We start from the raw sequence: 17,223 nt of genomic DNA on the forward strand, positions 1-17,223 counted from the left end.
TGAATGTATCTGCAGCGACAATGAAAGCACGCTCATGTGCGCGCTAGAAAGGCTGTGTTGTTACGCAAAAGCACCTTACTCACAAGATTGTTCATAGTTTCTCAATGCCGCGGTGTTCGTATCTGGACATTCCATGAAGCGCTGCACTTTATTGTTGCTGGGGTTAGAGGAAGGCGCTCCCAGAAAGCCCACGGAGGCTGAACATGTTTTATCCTAAGACGTATACAGAGCCTTATTCCCAGAACTGTGGTGATTTAGCCACGCTCGAACACATGCTCCGGTCTTGCGAAAGAATTGAAGACTCGGTGATCGAGGACGCCTCCAGGTGGGAGGCTGCACTTCGCAGTCTGCAGACCTGCATGAACAATTCTGCGCTGTACAGCAGGCTCACGACGTCGCCGTTAGGCTTGGCCTTCCGGTCCCGACGTGGGAGCGGCCCGCCTAACAGTTAATTATCACTACTTGCAGGACCAAATAAAGTTTTCCATCCATCCATCCATCCATCCATCCATCCATCCATCCATCCATCCATCCATCCATTCATCCCAAAAAGGCCACTAAAAAACTGAAAAATCTAGCATGTATGATTTCCTGGCATCAATGTCTGAAGGGGTCATTGCTATCGAGCCATAGCTGTGCCATTTCAATTTGTTTCCCACCATCTGATGGACCCCCACATTTCGCCCTTCACTCGTTAGCCATTTAGGCTTCTTAATTTAATGTAGTTGTAGTAGAAGCGATCGAACCTTCGCGTTCCTTGAAAGGATGACCATACTCTGCTGTGTAACCTAATTTAAGGCTGCATAGTATTCAGCCATGATAATATTGTTCCGGTGTTAGAATCGCAAACGTAAGTGTATATGAGGCACGTATATGTCTAACAGGCGGAATCAAACGCGTTTTACGTGCAAGAACTATTAAGTAATTTTTAACTATCACGTTGTTTGTTGCTTTTACGTATGTTCATGATTGATCAGATGGTGCATGTAGGAAGGTCTGCGAGCACATATATTTCGTGTGCTTCGTTTCAATAAATTCAGTTGCGAGTGTGCGCCCGTCCTTGTCAAATTTCACGCGCTTGCTTCGTGTTTTCCTGCGTAGTCTTCAAGAATGCTATTTTGTGAAAATTGTCCTTCAGCTCGTATGCGCCAAATAGGGATATACCACACACCGTTAATCTTGCCTCACGTTCCACAGTTTTGCATTCACGCTTTGTTTGTTTGTGTGCACCAAGGTCACCTCATTGGAAATCAAAACTACTTTAAACGCAGTGTACGTAAACGTGCTGACATCAGTGCATATTGAACATGAACTTTACTACGAGGTATTTCGAACTCAAGAAAGTACGCAACACTAAGAAGTCACGTCTACGGGCTCTGTTTTGCCTGTGCTGGCGTGACATTAGCATAGGAGCCTCAGGATCCATATAATGTTTTTAGGAACGTTGTTCGACCAGTAAGCCACCCTAACTTATTCTCTCTAAGCACCGAGAAATGTGCCCCGCAAGGACGTCACAGCATCTTCGTCTTTGTATTTGAAGGGAATTGTAGCGCCCCCTGTCGAGGATTACAAATGATATCGATTGCCTCTTTCTCCTACTCACGCTTAGGTGGCACTGCATTGCCGGTGAACCGACGCCACGCATGAAGAATGACAAAACGAGGCCTCTAAGCTTGCGAGAAAGCATCAGCCTTACATCTCGAAGGTTGCAGGAAATATTATCGACTTTCTGAGCAGCCGCCAGATGGAAACGCAAGAAAATGTAAGTTAGGGAGACTAAATGCAAGCATTCCATTTCGGAGGAGGAAGAGGAAATAAAGAGACAAATCAGGGATGTTAACCAAAAATGCGTCTGGTTGGCTGCCCTACTCTAGGGGACGGGAAAGAGGGAATACAAAGATGAGATAGAGAAAAGGGGGAGAGGGGAAGAAAGCCGCGGCGAGCTAGCGCACGCATGTGGACAGTCGGAGCGAGTCAAAGGTGCTCACACAGACCGAGTCGTCCTCGAGAAAGACAAAAGTGCCTTCACAGCTTTGTAAGCCGACGAGCGATGGGGACGGTCTTCAAGAAGCACCTTCACAGACAAGGGACATTGTATGTATAGACTCTTTAAGGTCAATGAGAACCTATGCGTGCTTTACAACAAGAAGTCTAACGAATACATGGGACAAACTGGAGTATGTGTCAATGACCGGGCCCGGGAGCGTTCATTGTCTATTATTAACAAAGGTAATGCGCGTTTACCTGCGCATTGCATGGTTGACAGATGCCAGCCACTACTGCGTCAGATCAAGATAATTGGCAAGAGTGGGGATACGTTAGTAAGATAACGTTAGTAAGAGAGCGGCACGAGTTGCATTAGTGATACGTCTGTTTTTCTGTTTGACAACGAGGTGCAACTTTTAAAAACGTCACTATTATAGCTCCTGACAACATTGATGTACGCATGCGCATTTGCTGATTCTCCCTGCGCTGCTGTAAGAATAAAATCATTTGAAGTTCAGCGCCCGATCTATCGTTTCTTACTTGCCCTTCTAAGCCTTTATTTGCCTGTTAGCTCAACAGTGTGTCCATTAGACCTGAACCAACTCGCCCAGCAACAAGTTCTACTCAACCAGTAAAGTGTCGAAACGACAATAGCCTTGCCATTTAGCCTAACACATTCGGGACGCTTTAGCAGCGGCAGTTTCGGCCCTTTAAATTATGTTGTTTTATTGGCACTGGGAGCCTGAACATCTCAGAAGTTTTCTTCCAATGGCAGAAAAAAAAAAGATTAAACTTCTTTCTCATCGCCCTTGCGTGATAATAAGTGCATTTTATTCAGCTGATAATTTGGTGTCGAGGAAGGAAGACATCAGGTTATTTCAATGGAAAGAAGCATTTCTTTCCGCCAGCTTAATTTCTGTGTGGCTTTCTGTAAGTCGGTGTGAAAAAAATTGTCGATCCGAATATAGCACGAAGCTACATTTCTTCTTCGTTTCATAATAATTCTTTAACCTTGCGGGATTCTCCAGAATTTAATTTTCAATTCCTGGCCACAATGTTCACCCCTGCCTTGAAATGCAAGTTATCGTGTGCTTGCCTGGTCTCGCCACTTTTGCGTCTATTGCTGTTCAGTTGGCGTAAAAATTTTGCACCACATTTGCACTTACTTTCGTAAAGTGTAGAATTTATAGCACATAGTAGCTTTATTTGGTCAGAAATTTAAGAAATAGGAGGGGCAGGTTTTTCACACAACCGGAACAAAGAAAAAGGGTTCGCACCATACCAGTGGGGCGTTATGAACTAGTAGGGCACACTGCTGTTTATCCTCGTATTTTTCGTTTTGCCTGCTAACTGACGGCAGGTTAAAATAAAGTTCTGAGGTTTTACGTATAGCACAACCATGATGTCATTATGAGGCACGCGTAGACTCCGGATTAATTTAGATCCCCTCAGGCTCTTTAAAGTGCACCGAATTATAAGTACAGGAGAGTCTATTGCATTTCACACTATTCATAACGCAGCCGCCGTGTCCGAGATCGAACCTGCGACCTCCAGCTCAGCCGTGCAGCGTCATGGCATCCGGGCTACGGCGGCAGATGACTGGCGACGGATGACATTATGGCTTATTAACATTATGGGACGCGATATTTTATGTTTTTGCTTTTCTCACCTAAAACCGTAATGAAGAATAAATATACCGCGACACAATCATTTCTATGGTTTATTCTCACGAGCGACCTCTCGTTGCTCCTGTGCGTCTCAATATTCTCTGCAGTGTTCGAAAATGTTACTTCGCCCCTTAAACTTAAGTTTCGAAACAAAAGTTCACCGCATAGAAATGGACTACAATTCACCAGCTGAACCGAATTCCGATGGGAAATAATCACAGGAAAGAAAACGCGCCCTATGGGATAGAGATTGGGGATTGTATTCTTAGGGCTATATATGCATCGAAGTTCTGAGTCCTTTTAAACTGATAGACCCAACCATTCTAGGCAAGGCATGAGCTAACGGATGTTCGTCAGCAGAATAAGAAAACTTTTCGTCATCGCAAAATGTTTCGTCATTGCTTTCGAAGTCGAAAAGGTCGCACTCGACGTGAGGGACGACCTAGTGAGGGATCCGATTGTTTGTAGTTGCTTATGAGAGAGCTTTTACTCGGTCTGGACTCCCATTTTACTAGTCATGTGCATAAATGGCACGCAGAAATGATCTCGCATTAGTTAGCTGCTCAGTTGCCTTGCAGTAGGTTTACTGCATTTAATAAAATAGGTTACAGACATTTTAAAGCCGAATTATTGATCTATGCGACCAAAGGCTTTTATTTGTATTTCATTTTGGCTATAGTTGATGAATATATTTTATCTGCAATAAGATTGTGCTTGGGCCTAACTGTAGAGGTAGAGGTTTGCAGAATGGGGAATAAGGTATTCAGTTCTTTACAGTCGCCTGATTTCACTGCTGTATACAGAAGGATCAGTGGCACTGTCAGCTGGCGCACCGCTCTCACAGGAAATGACACACTGTCGGCGTTCTTTCTGTATTTCATATTGCGCAATTGACAATGGTCACTGTGCCGGCGCGTGCTGAATTTCCGCCCTCTTCGCCTGCGAGAATCCGCCTTCCTGTCTTCGCCATATGGACTCACGTCTAGGCTAGATGTTGGGTTGAATGCGGAAGTTGTATACGATGTGGCAATCCTTACTTGTACTTCCTCGTTGATTTATGTGAATAAAGTGGGCAATGTCAGCCAATTTTGGATTATCGGCTTTTCTATAAATAAAAAGTTGTTAAATGACACAAATAAAACATCAGGTGATGCTATAGTGTTCACGAATTAAGGTAATACTAGTGAACTTGCTTGAATAGTCGATATTTCACAGTATAGCATATTTTATAGGTTTCACGATGGCGCACAGGTAAATCACTCAAGTCAGTACAGTAATACAATGTATATTAAAAACAAAATAACCCGCTATATGTTAATACATTTAAGTACACTAACCCTTTCACTTGAATGGCTAATAATACCTTAGGGGCAGACGTCAAAGCAATGACGAGTTACTCTATAGCAAAAATAAATTATGTACCCCGAGCTCGTAACTCTTCTTAGGCGCTTTTTATGTGTCAGATGCTAATATAATAATAAGTCCAGCGCATCTATTTAGCGACGGCATCAAACCGACTAGACTCCAGAACATCCAAGTGAGACGAAAATCCTTGGACCGTGACCGCGTTCATAGCTGGCGCAGAACGCCATTCATTGGCTGCTAATGCCGTTTTTTTTGTAGCTCAACCTGAGTCATCGTTTATAACTGTACGCATCATCCTGTGTGCACGCAGTGATTCTTCTCTCCCATTCGTTCAATGTTTTCCTCTTTCTATTCCCTCTAATCCCCGTGAAGGCTAGCAAATCGGATACTCGTTTCTTGACCTCCCTAACTTTCCTCTTTTTGCTTTCATGCTCTCTCTTTTTCTTTCCACTTATTATTTCATCGTCTGTGTTGTTGATTAATCTCCCATGAACTCACGTTTGGCCACTATGTCCAATGACGCACGTCCTCAGAAAAATGTTGCAAAAGGAAAACATTCCAGCACCATACGTAAGTGCCCAAGGGTGGCCACGCCTCAGGCTTCCATAACAAAAGGATCAGTGGCTCTGTCAGCTGGCGCATCGCCTTTTCAGTAACTTGGGGTCGCCGGACAATAGAAGCCGCCATATGATTGGGCCTGGCTTTTCGACCTGTCAACACTCAGCTGCAGACCATTATAAACAAGATCGGAAAATAAAGAATACGTTGTGGAGAAGCACGGGGGACATTTCGTTTCTGAGATACTTCTGTATTTGCACACAAGGTCCTGGCACTAACACGAAAAACATATAAGTGGTAAAAAATCACTATTGTTCGTCTTCGCCGTCTTCATGCAGTGCTACAGCTGGGCTGTCAGGTCCTTTTCTCTAGGCAGCAGTTATGTACGGGCGTCTTGAGCTTATTCTCTACGGTCGGGTTTTTTTCCCAGTCGCTAAAATTAAACCATGGACTCGTATTTTTGATTACATAAGAAAAATCTTGGTTTACGTAGATTTGGGCAGCAATGAGCGTTTGCCTCATTGATAAACTATTAGGAGCATAGTATTTTCGTACATTGCCAAGGCTTGACATTCGGCCTTGGTATGGCAATATAACAGTTATAGAGCGGTGTGCTGGGCATTTGCCATGGCATATATGTACGCCGTCAATGTATTATAACTTTGCCTCGGTTTCAAATAAGCTATTTGTTGAAAGTTAGCACGGATGTCGGGCTCTCTCTTTTCGTCCTCGGTTTGTTAAGTGCTTTATACCTGCTCTTTTCCTGAGACCGCTTATATTCAAGTACAATTTATATAATTTTTCAGTGATCGACTCCCAATGACAGTCGGTCTTGCAGTAATGCTACAAATTCCTAAAGCTCAAGCTCACAGTCTACAGAGATGCCCACGTAAGTTGAGACTAATGATAGTAGTCTGACTTGTGCCGCCAAAAATGTTGTAGACTCACAAGTGAGCTGGGATAGAAAATGCACGGTGCTTAACATGGAAAACTTATGTGACGAGTTGGAAAATACCCTGAACTGGTGACTCAATAGGTACTAAGCTTGGAAATTTCAGAGATGCCAGCCTAATAGATGTTCAAAGTTAACTAGACACTGCTGAATCTTCGATTTCCCATGAGGAGGAGTCCACCGCGTACAAATTCACTTTATGAGCGTCTAGGTGTTGGATAGAAAAAGACACGGCAGTGTTGTAAATACTTATGAAACCATGGCAAAATATAATAGGTTGCGTAGAAGCTTGCCAAGTTGGGATGCAAGCACATATAGTTCATCAGACACAATAAAACCCCAACTGTCTTTTGAACAAAAGATAGATCGAATTCGAAATGGCTACTAGATATCTAATTGGCCAATACGTTCTACAGAAGCCTGCAAGGTAAAGAAAGGTTGATGAAAAGAAAACTTGCTTCCACCCGTTTGTAGCTTCGTGCTACAAACGACTACGGGACACTTGTTTCCCTCAGAAATTTATTTAAACGTATAGAGACCGTCATGAGATAGAAAATGAGGTAAAGTTAGTGATTTCAAGCTGTTCTTTTTCTGTTATCGGTGTAAAACCCTGGAATAAAATTGAAGTAAATTGGCTCCCCCATTTTGAAGGAGCAAAAATAGGCGGTGGCCCCAACACGGGAAAACCGCTTTTTAAACATACCTGAACGCGATATTTGATCAATAAATGTAATGTTGGGAAAATATTGCTGAATAAGTTCCCCTCAGCAAGGTCCAGCGAACATATTGGTTCTGTACTGCAAAGTGTAGGTTGTCGTCTAGCGAGCGTTCTACCGTAAGACTTGTGCAAATTGGTTCATAAAAGGCAGGAAAAAATACAATGTCACGTTGTGCTGCAGGGAGGCTCATTTTACTGCCAGCGTAAGCGCCCTTCTGCCTGGACTAGAGGCCGCAAATCACAGTTCCTCCTCGCCTTCTCCCATACCGGAGCCGAGAGGTCACGTCACGTTCATGTCGCCGAGTTCCGCCTCCTTTTTCTTTGTTTTTCTTTTTTTCTGCTGAGCGGGGTATTCCAAGTAACTGTATTGCACGCTCTCCTCGGGCGATTCGCCGAAGTCACGTGCCAATTGGTGATCTTTCAGGCAGTGCGTGTTACGTAGAGGCATTGGGGCGTGCGGCCTTCATGCTCTAGCTGGAAGCGCAACTCAATCGCGAGGAAGGGCGCGTGGGCTCTGGTTTGAAAATTCAACTAGCGGGAAATCCAACGGTAAAGAACCCCAGGTGGTCGAAATTTCCGGAGTCCTCCACTACGGCGTGCGTCATAATCAGAAAATGGGTTTGGCACGTAAAACCCCATAATTTAATTTAACTCGATTTGCGCCGTGAAACTATTTTGTACTTCGCAGACACGCTCGCCACCACGCCATCTACGCACCACGGCTGCTTTTTTGCAATCTCCAAACATGGTGAAGGGTTCTTTAAAGAAACCTAATGACTATGTGTGTTCGATGGCTGTTGAGGACCTGAAAAGTGATGATATACGCTAGCATGGGCTCTAATTTACTCAGGACGCCTCCACGCCCTCAGATTCCGTGTTCCATAGTAGGTTTCATATTTTTGCCAGATTCATAGCTTCGGACAAAAAAACATGCTGCCGCCAACATACTGCCCACAGCATGGGGCCCACCACATGCTGCTTCTGCCACACCCGAGTTCTCGCTAGGGGTGGAAACTCGGGTGCGGTAGGCAAAAATAATTTGTGATTCGATTATTCCCACACATATCCTTACATGCATTTTATATTTACGAATTTCTTTTTGCATCCACAAACGCCATTCGTATCACTTTCCTCAGTTACAATCTTATTTTTATTAAAGAGCAAGAACGTTTCGATTTGTCAGGATGATTTCGGCCATGTATTTAAGAAGATCAAGTGTCTGCAACCATAACCATTGCAGAATGAAGCACTGTTTCACAATCGGAGTCAGCTGTGGGGAGCTTCCGAGCTCTCAGTGGCTGCAGGCTTATGGTACAGCTAAAATCTGCCCTTCGTATTTAATTGCTATTAGCAATTGTACGATCCATCCATCCATCCATCCATCCATCCATCCATCCATCCATCCATCCATCCATCCATCCATCCATCCTTCCATCCATCAATCCGTCCGTCCATCCATCCATCCATCCATCCATCCATCCATCCATCCATCCATCCATCCATCCATCCATCCATCCATCCATCCCTCCGTCCGTCCGTCCGTCCGTCCGTCCGTCCGTCTGCCTGCGTCAACACATAAGTCCAAGATGTCTTCGAGCTAGAGCGGTATGATGCCGTCGTGGAAACTCTCGTCCTGCCGTCGCCGTTGCGCCTTTTATGCCGAACAAAAGGCCTAGGTTGTCTGATAGCTTCGCCACTAGGCATGTATTCGTTGTCGTGATGCCGTCGTAGTCGTTACGTCGTTGCCATTCCAGCTGTGTCTTCTGACTCTCCTCATGTTGTCGTCTTCATGGTATAATCGTCATACAGTCACCGTGCGTTGCCTGTCATACTATAATCGTGATGCCATGGAGGTAGTTGCATCGCCGTCACTCCAGCTTCGCCATTCGACTCTGGTCGTGCCATTGTCATCACGCCATCGCTGTAGTTGCTTCATCGTCATGAATTCGTTGTCATACCGTCGTCGTGATACTGTCGTTGTCGTTCTATCGTCGTCACGCTAGCTTCGTCATCCGAACCCATCATGCTGTTGTCGTCACGCCATCATCGTCACACTGTAGCCGTCATACCCCTGTCGTCATGCTCATAATCGAGATGCCGCTGTGCTAATTCCATCGTTGTCATTCCTTCGTCATATACTGTCATCGTGTCACCATCGTCACGGTTTCTGCGCTGACAATGTGGCCGAAGTTGTCTAATGGTTTGGATCACTAGATACAGGGTCCATTATGAAAGTAATTCGCATTTTCTGGGAAAAATAGATTTATCGACCGGCCCTGCACAAATGATTAAAATTCTTCCATATGCTCTCCCCCTGCATCAATACACTGCGGAGACGTGTCTGCCACGCCTGGAAGGCACCCTGAAAGTCCTCGGTGCGAATGTCTCCCAGGGACGCTGTAACAGGCTTTTGGATGTTTTCCATGGTCCCCCAATGCTTTCCTTTGAGCGTTCTCTTCAATCGGGGAAACAAAAACAAAAGTCGCACGGAGCCAAGTCGGGACTGTAAAGGGGATGGGGGACCACTGGTGCGTTGCTCCGGGCCAGGAAGTTGGTAACGATGAAGGACGTGTGACTGGAGGCATTGTCAGGGTGGAGCTTGACTGGGTCTTTGATGTCAGCCCTCACGCGTGCGACCCGGCATTTTAATCTCTGGAGCATCTCCAGGTAAAAGGCTGAGTTGACAGTTTCTCCATGCGGTACAAACTAAAAGTGGATGATTCCTCGGGCGTCAAAGAAGACAATGAGCATCGTTTTGATGCGACACTTGCTCATTCGCGTTTTCTTGGGGCGGGGGGATGGTTTTTTGTGCCACTCGATGCTCTACCTTTTCGATTCTGGGTCATACTCGAACAACCAGGATTCGTCTTCGGTTACGACAGAGTTAAGAAAGTCCGGCTTATTTTGAATCAAATTCTACAATTCTTGACAGGGCAAAACTCGAAGTTCTTTCTGATCTTCCGTCAACACTTTCGGCACAAGCTTCGTGCAGACCTTGCGCATTTGCAGATCCTCGTTCACTATCCCATGTACCGCAAATGTGGACAGGTGTAGGGCAGAATCTTCGCCACATTTCCCGACCGGTTTTACCGCACTGCCTTGGATAGTCGCGTCATAATAAAATCATGCTCAACACTTTCATAATGGACCCAGTATGTGCGCATGGCCGGGATGCCGTCATACTCGTCATATTGTTGTGATTCCAGCTTTGTTATCCCACTCTTGTCGTGCCATCATTGTCACGTCGTTGTCGCCATACAGTCGTCATGAATTCGTTGTCATAACGTCATCGTGATGTGGTTGTGGTCGTTCCATCGTCATCACTCAAATTTTGTCACCCGACTCTTGCCATGCTACCGTCATCATTCTATCTGCGTCACACAGTTGTCGTCATGCCATCGTCATTATACTGGCTACGTCATTCCACTACGTCATTCACGCTTTGTCATTCTACCATAATCATCTTATCCTCTAATCGGGACTATGCCACTGCTGTCATGCCAGCGTCGCCATTGCCTCATCATCAGGCAATCACTCTCATGCAGCTATTGTTCTATAATTGTCGTCATTCCGTCGTGTTTGTGCTATAGCACTCATTCCAGCGTTGACATTTTGTTGTCGTCATAGTGTCATCGTCACGTGAATGTCACATATTCATCGTCATCTCATTATCTACACACCGGCATTGTCACGATGTCTTCTTTTTAACATCGTCCTCATTTCAGAATTGCCATCTTATTGTCACACCGTCGTCGTCGCACTGCTTTTCCCGTTCCATCGACATCCGCCTTCGCTTTTTCATCGTCGGCACTGCGTCGTCATACAGTAGTTGTGACGCCGTCATGATCATTGGCAACTTTGGAAAGCGAGTGCCTCAGCAATGTCGACTGATAGCGACGACAGTGCATATCGTACATAGCCGAACCAACCAAAGAGAGAGGGAGAGAGAGGGACGAAACGGAAGGAAAAACAGGGAAGTAAGCCAGTGCAACTACCGGATGGTTGCCCTCTGCTGAGGAATGGGATAATGGAATAAAAGGTGAAAGAAGAAACAAATAAAAAGATCAAGTGAGAAAAATTGAAAGAATAACGCCATGCTACGAGCTACTTTCAAAGTCGGTTGCACAATTGAGAAGCCCTTGAGAATTTGAGTAGAGCAGGTATTAGAATGAGCAATACGGGTATTTCATGTACGTGACTTCAGCAGTACGGTGTGTGGCTAAATTGCTCGAACGCTAGTCGCATTACCCTCCACAGTCATCTTGAAATGGGTTCTGCCGTAATTTCTTTTTGTCTCACATTTCATTTTAGGCAGGGTATGAATGAACTTGGTCAGCGCTTGCTATAAGCCTCCCTACTTTTTCGTTTTCCGTCGCTGCTTTACTGTGGGGTCCAATTCCGCGGTACAATCAGTCACACAGCGAAGACATGGCTTCATCGTAAATTCAAATTTCTCCTGTCTTCTCTACTAGACGGATGGCCTGAGTGTGACACATTAGGTAAGTTATCGGGGAACCTTCCAACATAGAGCCTTTGAGTGGCTCCCGGCTGAAAGATTTGGTGCACCGAAGCGCAGCCAATGCAAGTTTGACAAATGATGCAACAAAGTAACGTTGGCTTGTTACGCACCTAAGTAATACATATGTTATCGCAAAGGCTGCTGTAACGCTTCGGGAAATATGGAGCCCTGTCCCTGCGGCAGCATCATTTTGGCTGAGGCAACGCTCGAAAAAGCAGCAGACGAAAAAAAAAAAGCCTAATGGTCTAATGCGTGCCGCTCGCATGATTACAACTAACGCTGGAGAGCGGTCACGAGGTGAGCTTTGATCATTTGTCTACAGTAATCCAGAAACGCGAAGAATTTTTGTCTTTCACGGCGTTGATATCATTTTGGCGACCAAGGACATATAAAAGCAGGGGCACTGCTTGCAACATCATAGTGGTCGTTGCAAGCAAGATGATGGGCAGTAAAATGACACTCACTGGTAAGTCCATTATGGCATATTTTGCTATAATATAAGTGACTGGTGTGTATGTAAGTTGTACAGATGCCATGAAAAGGAGCGTCAGGTGCATTTATCAAGTGCCCTTCACTTTCTATGTTCGATTCGTGCGTAATCTTTCGTGGAATTGTTCTTGGAAGTATACTGAAAGGGTAAAAGTTAATTTCTACAGGAATATCAATTCAAGTAGCTCTCGAAGCAAGACCTCAAATCTAATACGGAACTAGGAGCTACTGTCGTAAGACAACATGATCAATGAGGAACAGTAGCACAACGGATAACTGAGACAAAGTTGAGTGCACTAATATCAAGTCTACCTTCGTAACGCTTGACGAGTGTTATAAAGTGTTTCAGCAGTAAACGCTTGTTTAGGTAGTACACGTGCCGAAATGGAGTAAGAATAATATACTCCTTGAGTTCTTTGCTTCAGCAGAGTGTTCTTCCTTCCCGATTAGCACAAAGACGTGCGGTTCTGCTGGTGGCAGGGCTAGGCAAAAATATTTTGAAAGAGTATAACGACAGAATTGCAAAGTACATACCTGCCAACATTTGAACTTAACAATTCGTAAAACCCCGGCGACATGACCCGGAGGAGAGGGGGAGAGGTAGGGGGGCTATATCAATTTTCTTCTCTTAGTTTGCCCTGGGCACGCACCTTGTGCTGGATAATAACGCTTTTCATTACAATAATTTACGTTTTGGGGCAAGATGATCGGAACGGGCAGGGGCAAAGTGCCTAACGTGTACTCTCAGCACTTCCATCACAGTGTGTGTTTGTATTCGTTGATGTCAGGCGATTGTAATATTCGCCACTGTTGATGCGCATTTAGGCAAACCAAGACAAACTCTGAAAGCTCGAGCTTGAATAGCCTCTAGAGCACGAAGATTTGTCCGGCGAGTGTGGTCAATACGGGCAAGCTATATTTCGAAGCTGTATTTCAAAAAGACATTGCATTCACTGACATTCCCCAAGTCTTTCCGCCCAGAAACTTGAAAAACTGGGAAATTGCTGTCAGGCGATGTATCAAGTAGGTAACGTGCGGGCTCCGTGAGAGATCTCTGTCAATGATTATACCAGAAATTTGTGAGTGAGTGAGTGAGTGAGTGAGTGAGTGAGTGAGCAAGTGAGAAAACTTTATTTTGTATCAGAATGATTCGCGTCCGGCGAGTTATTGGGCTGGGGCACCCGCCGAGGTTACGGCCAAGAGTTCTTGTCTCCCGGTGGCTTCCTTGGCCCGCTGAACTGCCCATAGTTGGTCTTCAAGGTTCGAGCTGAGCAGCGCGGGCGGCCGTCGTGCGCGGAGGCTGTCGATGGAGGTCTAGCTCTCATTATCGAGTATTTGTCCCGGGCATTCCCATAGCATATGTTCTATCGTGGCTCTGGTGCCACACACTTTGCATCTATCTGTTTTGTATATTTCTGGATAAATAGTATGCATTAGCGTCGGACTCCTATATGATTTCGTTTGTGGTTGTCGCCACTGGACAGCTTGCGATCTGTTGAGTTGCGGATGGAGTGGTGAATAAGTGCATCTTTGCATCTTGTAATGGTTTGTGATGTCGTTTAACTTGGTCATTCTGTCTTCCCATTCCAATACGTCGGAGGGCCCCGTTGAGGGGTTTACGTTCGTCGCAGCTCGGAAAGTGAGTCTTCCAGCTAAGTTGTATTCCGCCGCATTAAGGTTGTCGTCTCCCGTTGAGCCGCAGGTGTGGGCTGATATCCATAGAATTCGGACAAATCTTCATTCGCTTGTTGTTTTGCCGTTTTTGATGGCGTTTGGTACCTCAGGTGAGATCCGGTCGTTCGCGAAGTTGCATACTGCCGTTTGCGAATCGCTGATTATATGGTATGCGCTTGCTTTTGCTATGATTAACCCTATAGCCGCTTCCTCTGCCGTATCGATGCGTGTCGTGATTACATATCAAGCTTGTGCAGCATTGTCTATTCTGGTTAAGCACTGCTGCGACAAAGCTTCTCATAAAGAATAATCTAACCAGTTATAGATATAGCATAGGGTGCCATTGGTTTGCGAGTGAATGCCACCAGCGTAGATTTGTCTGACGAGGTTTCAAGACTTTGGTTGCGCAGGTATAGAGCTTCCAGAGTATCAGCGTTTTGAAGTCTTGCACGTATCTGAGGACGTGTCAAACCTGACGTCCATACACATATATCGTCTGCGTACATTGATATTTGGTTCGCCACTGACAGAAGTTCAACAAGACCATTGAATGTGAGATGAAATATGGTGGGGCACAGCAGTCCGCCTTGTGTGTAACGCTTTGGAAGGTGAAGTTTAGTGCGGTTTGGCCATCGCCGGTACACACAAAAATGCTTTCATAAATAGGTAATTAGAGATCCATTGAAAAACTCTGCCCCAGAGGCCAACCATCTCTAGACATCGACAATAGCCCCGTGAGTTATGTTATCGTATGCTCCCTTGACATCCAAGAAAGCTCCAGATAATCTTTTACTTTTGATGCTTGACATACGTAGCGAGATCAACAACACAGTCCATTGATGAGCGACCTCGACGAAAACCAGCCATGCCATTTGGGAACGTGTTGTGTTCCGGGTACCACTCCAAATGGGCAAGGACCATTTTTTTCATTATCTTTCCCACACAGCTGGCAAGCGCTATTCGGTGGTATAAAATGAGTTCAAGCGGAGACTTGCCGTGTTTAGGAGAGGGACCAAGCGGCTCGTCTTTCATTCTTCGGAAACCATGCCATATTGGCAGGATACGTTGTAGAGATCTGACAGTTCCCTTTGGGCGCATTCACTAAGGTCACACAGGTCGCCGTTTATGATATTCCATCTGCTAACGGGGATGAAGAGCGCCTACATAGAGCAAGAGCCACCTATAGTTGCTCCATTGTAAAATGAAGGTCTATGCGGCAGTCACGTAAAGCAGGGATGTCACTGGGATAGGAGGGCCTGGACCGGTTGCTTGGCCAGCTATCCTTGCGAAAATGTCTCGTGCAACTTCAACATCTAGTCGCTTCTTGTAGAGCCCCAGCGCTTTGAATTGGAAGCATTGTTCAGGGAGGGAACGCAGACCACATACAGTTCTCCAAATATGGGAAAGTGGCTTCCGGGGGTCTAGTGACTGGAAAAACATTGTACGACGTCGAGGTGCTGAACTATCCATGTGACGTTGGATTTTCTTTCGTATTCGCCTGGCTGTCTTAGCCCAGAATCGTAAGACGCTAAAATGCCAGTTTGCAGGACAAGGCATTTTGTATGCCCCTGTTCATGCCCCAATATAACTGTTCTGGAGTGTAAGTTGATAGACCATATAGTCCTGTGAGAAATGATGATTGCTCGTATTTTGATTGGCCCCCCTTTTGCTTTCACATACTAACGCTGCACAGGATCGTAATTTCTAAAGACAATGTTGTACAGTCAGTACATTTGGAAATTGCAGTTGTGTCAGAAATGGTGCAATGGAAATTGTGGATGATATGAAAAAAATTTATATACTGACAGGGGTCTGGCGGAAGGCATTAAGACACAGGTACAAGATGCAAAAAATGTGTCTTAGCCCAACAAAAGCCGCACGCTACGTTTTTGTACGCCGAGTTCGATATCTCAAAATTCAACTTTACGCAAAGCATAACGACGTAAAACCCATGCTTTTAATTGCAGGTGTTTTAGTTGCAGTGCAGATTTAACTTATGGATGGTTTAGGAAAGGAACTATTAATCAAATATTTGTTATGTGAATTTAGTTTGCGTTGGCCTAGGTGTTGCGCTTCTGAGTAGGCGGTCATATTACCAAATCTCGGCCTCAGCATTTCCATGGGACGAAATGCAAAAACACCGGTGTATTTAGCTTTAGGTGCACGTCAAGGAGCCACAGGCGGTCAAAATAATCTGGAGTTCTCCACTATGGCGCGCCTCATAATCAGATAGCGGTTTTGGCACGTGAAACCTCATAACTGAATAAAAAAAATATTTGTTTGCTTGAGTAATTTTTGAGTGGGAATATATATTTTGCAACCGGAGTAATAAAGGCGAAGAAGTTATCTTCATGTTCCTTGATGTGGAGTGGGATTCAAAATTTGTTCACTTAAGATAGAACCTAATATTAATGTAACTTTGATACTTACTGATCTTGCTTCTTCAAAACTGCCCTATCTTTACTTTTGGGAGCCTCTTGTCTTGGCACTTTTGCGACATTATTATTCTATTTCATTATCAGAAATCGCTTTTGTACAGCTACAATTATTCGTGTAGGAACAGTACATGCTTTTGATTTCGCCATTTTGTTTCTTTTTTTAACTAAATGGACATCAAACAGAGCGCCATCCTCATCAAAGTGCCCTCTAATATAGGTAACCACGGCTCTTAATGCTGCAATAAAGCACATACCCAAGAGAGCCTGTTTCCTGTGCCGTTGTTTAAATCCAGCAACACAACGTCTTACAATTGAGTAAATGAAGAGAAAGAAAGACATATTAATTAGACTAAGGGTTCCATTTGCTACTCTGCACGGGGAGAACAAGTAAGTGCAGAAAAGATGTCGCGAATACAAGAGAAGAATGAAGAAAATATGTCGGCGCAAACGGAATGAAAGCTACCGACAACGACTGCAATTTTTCAGTGAGGCCCGACGTTTTATGTAGAAGCATGCTAGAGCTTTTAGACGAACACGGGCTGATATCGGTGGAGACCCTGATTTAATAATTTTGCTTTTCTTGAGAGGACGGTTGTCAAGGTTTTGTAGCGTGGTAATGATGACTTTTCTTTGTGAGCAGAAACAAAGACAATCGCACTGAATGTGCGCAATGATTTCTTGGCATCCAAAACCTTCAAATTCTAGACTTCTGAACATTCTGATGAGAAAGGAGTATTTATTAGTGAATAATACTCTCAGCCATAGATAAAAAATATTGAGTTCCATAGATATTAATATGAGTTCCTTTGCGTCGTGACCGACCCTTGCTGCAAACGCGACTGACATGCGCGAAACGA

At 44.8% G+C, this 17,223-nt stretch overlaps 1 long non-coding RNA gene across 1 annotated transcript in view; it reads left to right on the plus strand.

The window, feature by feature from the left end:
- The first annotated feature begins 2,000 nt into the window (after positions 1-2,000).
- Positions 2,001-17,223, plus strand: part of LOC142577834 (uncharacterized) — a 118,564-nt gene continuing 103,341 nt past the window's right edge. The window contains exon 1 of the long non-coding RNA XR_012827071.1: positions 2,001-2,094. This is a non-coding gene — a long non-coding RNA (uncharacterized LOC142577834). The remainder of the gene's footprint in view (positions 2,095-17,223) is intronic.

Source organism: Dermacentor variabilis, chromosome 4, assembly GCF_050947875.1.
Source record: "Dermacentor variabilis isolate Ectoservices chromosome 4, ASM5094787v1, whole genome shotgun sequence".
NCBI lineage: Eukaryota > Metazoa > Arthropoda > Arachnida > Ixodida > Ixodidae > Dermacentor > Dermacentor variabilis.